The sequence below is a fragment of the Styela clava genome, unplaced genomic scaffold, assembly GCF_964204865.1.
Source record: "Styela clava unplaced genomic scaffold, kaStyClav1.hap1.2 HAP1_SCAFFOLD_46, whole genome shotgun sequence".
Lineage (NCBI taxonomy): Eukaryota > Metazoa > Chordata > Ascidiacea > Stolidobranchia > Styelidae > Styela > Styela clava.
Window position 1 is genome coordinate 35,001 of NW_027556664.1, and position 5,000 is coordinate 40,000.

General features: G+C 54.5%; 1 non-coding gene across 1 annotated transcript in view; it reads right to left on the reverse strand.

The window, feature by feature from the left end:
• LOC144419472 (small subunit ribosomal RNA) overlaps nt 1-1,452 on the reverse strand; it is a 1,810-nt gene extending 358 nt beyond the window's left edge. The window contains exon 1 of the ribosomal RNA XR_013474088.1: nt 1-1,452. This exon is cut by the window's left edge and continues 358 nt beyond it. This is a non-coding gene — a ribosomal RNA (small subunit ribosomal RNA).
• Between the last annotated feature and the right edge of the window lie 3,548 nt (nt 1,453-5,000).

The following is a 5,000-nucleotide window of genomic DNA, read 5'->3' on the forward strand; positions in this document are numbered from 1 at the left end:
CATCTAAGGGCATCACAGACCTGTTATTGCTCAATCTCGTGTGGCTAAACGCCACTAGTCCCTCTAAGAAGTTAGACGCCGACCGAGAAGGTCGCGTAACTATTTAGCATGCCAGAGTCTCGTTCGTTATCGGAATTAACCAGACAAATCGCTCCACCAACTAAGAACGGCCATGCACCACCACCCACAGAATCAAGAAAGAGCTCTCAATCTGTCAATCCTACCTGTGTCCGGGCCGGGTGAGTTTCCCCGTGTTGAGTCAAATTAAGCCGCAGGCTCCACTCCTGGTGGTGCCCTTCCGTCAATTCCTTTAAGTTTCAGCTTTGCAACCATACTTCCCCCGGAACCCAAAGACTTTGGTTTCCCGGAAGCTGCCGGAAAGGTCGTCATGGTAACGCCTCCCGATCGCTAGTTGGCATCGTTTATAGTCAGAACTAGGACGGTATCTGATCGTCTTCGAACCTCTGACTTTCGCTCTTGATTAAAGAAAACATTCTTGGCGAATGCTTTCGCAGTAGTTCGTCTTCCGCCGATCCAAGAATTTCACCTCTAACGGCAGAGTACGGACGCCCCCGTCTGTCCCTCTTAATCATTACCTCGTGCTCCGAAAACCAACAAAATAGAACCGAGGTCCTATTCCATTATTCCATGCAACACTATGCAGGCGAACAGCCTGCTTTGAACACTCTAATTTTTTCAAAGTAAACTTATCGGCCACCGCCGACACTCAGTCAAGAGCACCGACGGAGAACCGAAGGTGAGGCGAACGCAACCAGTGACACGCCTTGCGACGGACCGGCGGCGCTCGCCCAAAATCCAACTACGAGCTTTTCAACCGCAACAACTTTAGCATACACTGTTGGAGCTGGAATTACCGCGGCTGCTGGCACCAGACTTGCCCTCCAATGGATACTCGTTAAGAGTTTTAGGATGTACTCATTCCAATTACAGGGCCTCGTTAGAGTCCTGTATTGTTATTTTTCGTCACTACCTCCCCGTGTCGGGAATGGGTAATTTGCGCGCCTGCTGCCTTCCTTGGATGTGGTAGCCGTTTCTCAGGCTCCCTCTCCGGAATCGAACCCTGATTCCCCGTTACCCGTTATCACAAAGGTAGGCACGTAGCGTACCTTCGACAGTTGATAGGGCAGACACTTGAATGATACGTCGTCGGTGCAGAGACCGTACGATCCGCGTGGTTATCCAGAGTCATCAAACGTCACAGGACGAACCCGGTCGGTTTTGATCTGATAAAAGCGCGCCTCCCGAAGTCGGCGCTTAATGCATGTATTAGCTCTAGAATTACCACAGTTATCCACTTCGCTTACGAGACCAAATAAACCAAGACTGATTTAATGAGCCATTCGCAGTTTCGCTTTACGAGAACTCGTACTTGCACCTGCATGGCTTAATCTTTGAGACAAGCATATCACTACTGGCAGGATCAACCAGATAGCTGCGACAGCTGCGCTCGGCCCTTGCTGGGCCGCCCGGCGCGTGCTCGTCGCATTCGTTTAAGACCGAGGCGATCGCCTGCGGCCGTACTCGGCTTCGACAGTCGCTGGCCGCGACGTCCACGCTCTCGCCGGCAGTGCCAGGCGGAGCGATTTGCGTTTTTTCTTTGCTCGCCCTCTCTCGGGCTCGATCCATTCAGTTTCGCACAAACAAGAGCTCTGCCGGCCGCCTGCAGCGGTGCCTAAAACCCGGGCATAACAATGCGACCGTTCTGCTAGGCCGACAAGCGCTCAAGCCAGACGCTCGATCGAACGCCCCCTACATATTAGTCGAGACAACGGCTCGCTCATTAGCATCGCGTTTGTACTTTAACTTTTTTCGGCTCGGCTTCTTTCGACGCCGATGCCGGCGACGCAGCACTCTCTCGCCCGCCAGCCACCGAGAAAAGGGTGCGCTCCGACCGGCCCCGCACCGCTCTTTCTTGGCTCATTCGAAATTACTGTCTTTCGCTCTGACATGCCTTACCTAGGGTTAGGTTAGTATGCTTGCACGTTTGTACTTTAACTTTTTTCGGCTCGGCTTCTTTCGACGCCGATGCCGGCGACGCAGCACTCTCTCGCCCGCCAGCCACCGAGAAAAGGGTGCGCTCCGACCGGCCCCGCACCGCTCTTTCATGGCTCATTCGAAATTACTGTCTTTCGCTCTGACATGCCTTACCTAGGGTTAGGTTAGTATGCTTGCACGTTTGTACTTTAACTTTTTTTGGCTCGGCTTCTTTCGACGCCGATGCCGGCGACGCAGCACTCTCTCGCCCGCCAGCCACCTAGAAAAGGGTGCGCTCCGACCGGCCCCGCACCGCTCTTTCTTGGCTCATTCGAAATTACTGTCTTTCGCTCTGACATGCCTTACCTAGGGTTAGGTTAGTATGCTTGCACGTTTGTACTTTAACTTTTTTCGGCTCGGCTTCTTTCGACGCCGATGCCGGCGACGCAGCACTCTCTCGCCCGCCAGCCACCGAGAAAAGGGTGCGCTCCGACCGGCCCCGCACCGCTCTTTCATGGCTCATTCGAAATTACTGTCTTTCGCTCTGACATGCCTTACCTAGGGTTAGGTTAGTATGCTTGCACGTTTGTACTTTAACTTTTTTTGGCTCGGCTTCTTTCGACGCCGATGCCGGCGACGCAGCACTCTCTCGCCCGCCAGCCACCGAGAAAAGGGTGCGCTCCGACCGGCCCCGCACCGCTCTTTCATGGCTCATTCGAGTTTACTGTCTTTCGCTCTGACATGCCTTACCTAGGGTTAGGTTAGTATGCTTGCACGTTTGTACATTAACTTTTTTCGGCTCGGCTTCTTTCGACGCCGATGCCGGCGACGCAGCACTCTCTCGCCCGCCAGCCACCGAGAAAAGGGTGCGCTCCGACCGGCCCCGCACCGCTCTTTCTTGGCTCATTCGAAATTACTGTCTTTCGCTCTGACATGCCTTACCTAGGGTTAGGTTAGTATGCTTGCACGTTTGTACATTAACTTTTTTCGGCTCGGCTTCTTTCGACGCCGATGCCGGCGACGCAGCACTCTCTCGCCCGCCAGCCACCGAGAAAAGGGTGCGCTCCGACCGGCCCCGCACCGCTCTTTCATGGCTCATTCGAAATTACTGTCTTTCGCTCTGACATGCCTTACCTAGGGTTAGGTTAGTATGCTTGCACGTTTGTACTTTAACTTTTTTTGGCTCGGCTTCTTTCGACGCCGATGCCGGCGACGCAGCACTCTCTCGCCCGCCAGCCACCTAGAAAAGGGTGCGCTCCGACCGGCCCCGCACCGCTCTTTCTTGGCTCATTCGAAATTACTGTCTTTCGCTCTGACATGCCTTACCTAGGGTTAGGTTAGTATGCTTGCACGTTTGTACTTTAACTTTTTTCGGCTCGGATTCTTTCGACGCCGATGCCGGCGACGCAGCACTCTCTCGCCCGCCAGCCACCGAGAAAAGGGTGCGCTCCGACCGGCCCCGCACCGCTCTTTCTTGGCTCATTCGAAATTACTGTCTTTCGCTCTGACATGCCTTACCTAGGGTTAGGTTAGTATGCTTGCACGTTTGTACTTTAACTTTTTTTGGCTCGGCTTCTTTCGACGCCGATGCCGGCGACGCAGCACTCTCTCGCCCGCCAGCCACCTAGAAAAGGGTGCGCTCCGACCGGCCCCGCACCGCTCTTTCTTGGCTCATTCGAAATTACTGTCTTTCGCTCTGACATGCCTTACCTAGGGTTAGGTTAGTATGCTTGCACGTTTGTACTTTAACTTTTTTCGGCTCGGCTTCTTTCGACGCCGATGCCGGCGACGCAGCACTCTCTCGCCCGCCAGCCACCGAGAAAAGGGTGCGCTCCGACCGGCCCCGCACCGCTCTTTCATGGCTCATTCGAAATTACTGTCTTTCGCTCTGACATGCCTTACCTAGGGTTAGGTTAGTATGCTTGCACGTTTGTACTTTAACTTTTTTTGGCTCGGCTTCTTTCGACGCCGATGCCGGCGACGCAGCACTCTCTCGCCCGCCAGCCACCTAGAAAAGGGTGCGCTCCGACCGGCCCCGCACCGCTCTTTCTTGGCTCATTCGAAATTACTGTCTTTCGCTCTGACATGCCTTACCTAGGGTTAGGTTAGTATGCTTGCACGTTTGTACTTTAACTTTTTTCGGCTCGGCTTCTTTCGACGCCGATGCCGGCGACGCAGCACTCTCTCGCCCGCCAGCCACCGAGAAAAGGGTGCGCTCCGACCGGCCCCGCACCGCTCTTTCATGGCTCATTCGAGTTTACTGTCTTTCGCTCTGACATGCCTTACCTAGGGTTAGGTTAGTATGCTTGCACGTTTGTACATTAACTTTTTTCGGCTCGGCTTCTTTCGACGCCGATGCCGGCGACGCAGCACTCTCTCGCCCGCCAGCCACCGAGAAAAGGGTGCGCTCCGACCGGCCCCGCACCGCTCTTTCTTGGCTCATTCGAAATTACTGTCTTTCGCTCTGACATGCCTTACCTAGGGTTAGGTTAGTATGCTTGCACGTTTGTACATTAACTTTTTTCGGCTCGGCTTCTTTCGACGCCGATGCCGGCGACGCAGCACTCTCTCGCCCGCCAGCCACCGAGAAAAGGGTGCGCTCCGACCGGCCCCGCACCGCTCTTTCATGGCTCATTCGAAATTACTGTCTTTCGCTCTGACATGCCTTACCTAGGGTTAGGTTAGTATGCTTGCACGTTTGTACTTTAACTTTTTTTGGCTCGGCTTCTTTCGACGCCGATGCCGGCGACGCAGCACTCTCTCGCCCGCCAGCCACCTAGAAAAGGGTGCGCTCCGACCGGCCCCGCACCGCTCTTTCTTGGCTCATTCGAAATTACTGTCTTTCGCTCTGACATGCCTTACCTAGGGTTAGGTTAGTATGCTTGCACGTTTGTACTTTAACTTTTTTCGGCTCGGCTTCTTTCGACGCCGATGCCGGCGACGCAGCACTCTCTCGCCCGCCAGCCACCGAGAAAAGGGTGCGCTCCGACCGGCCCCGCACCGCT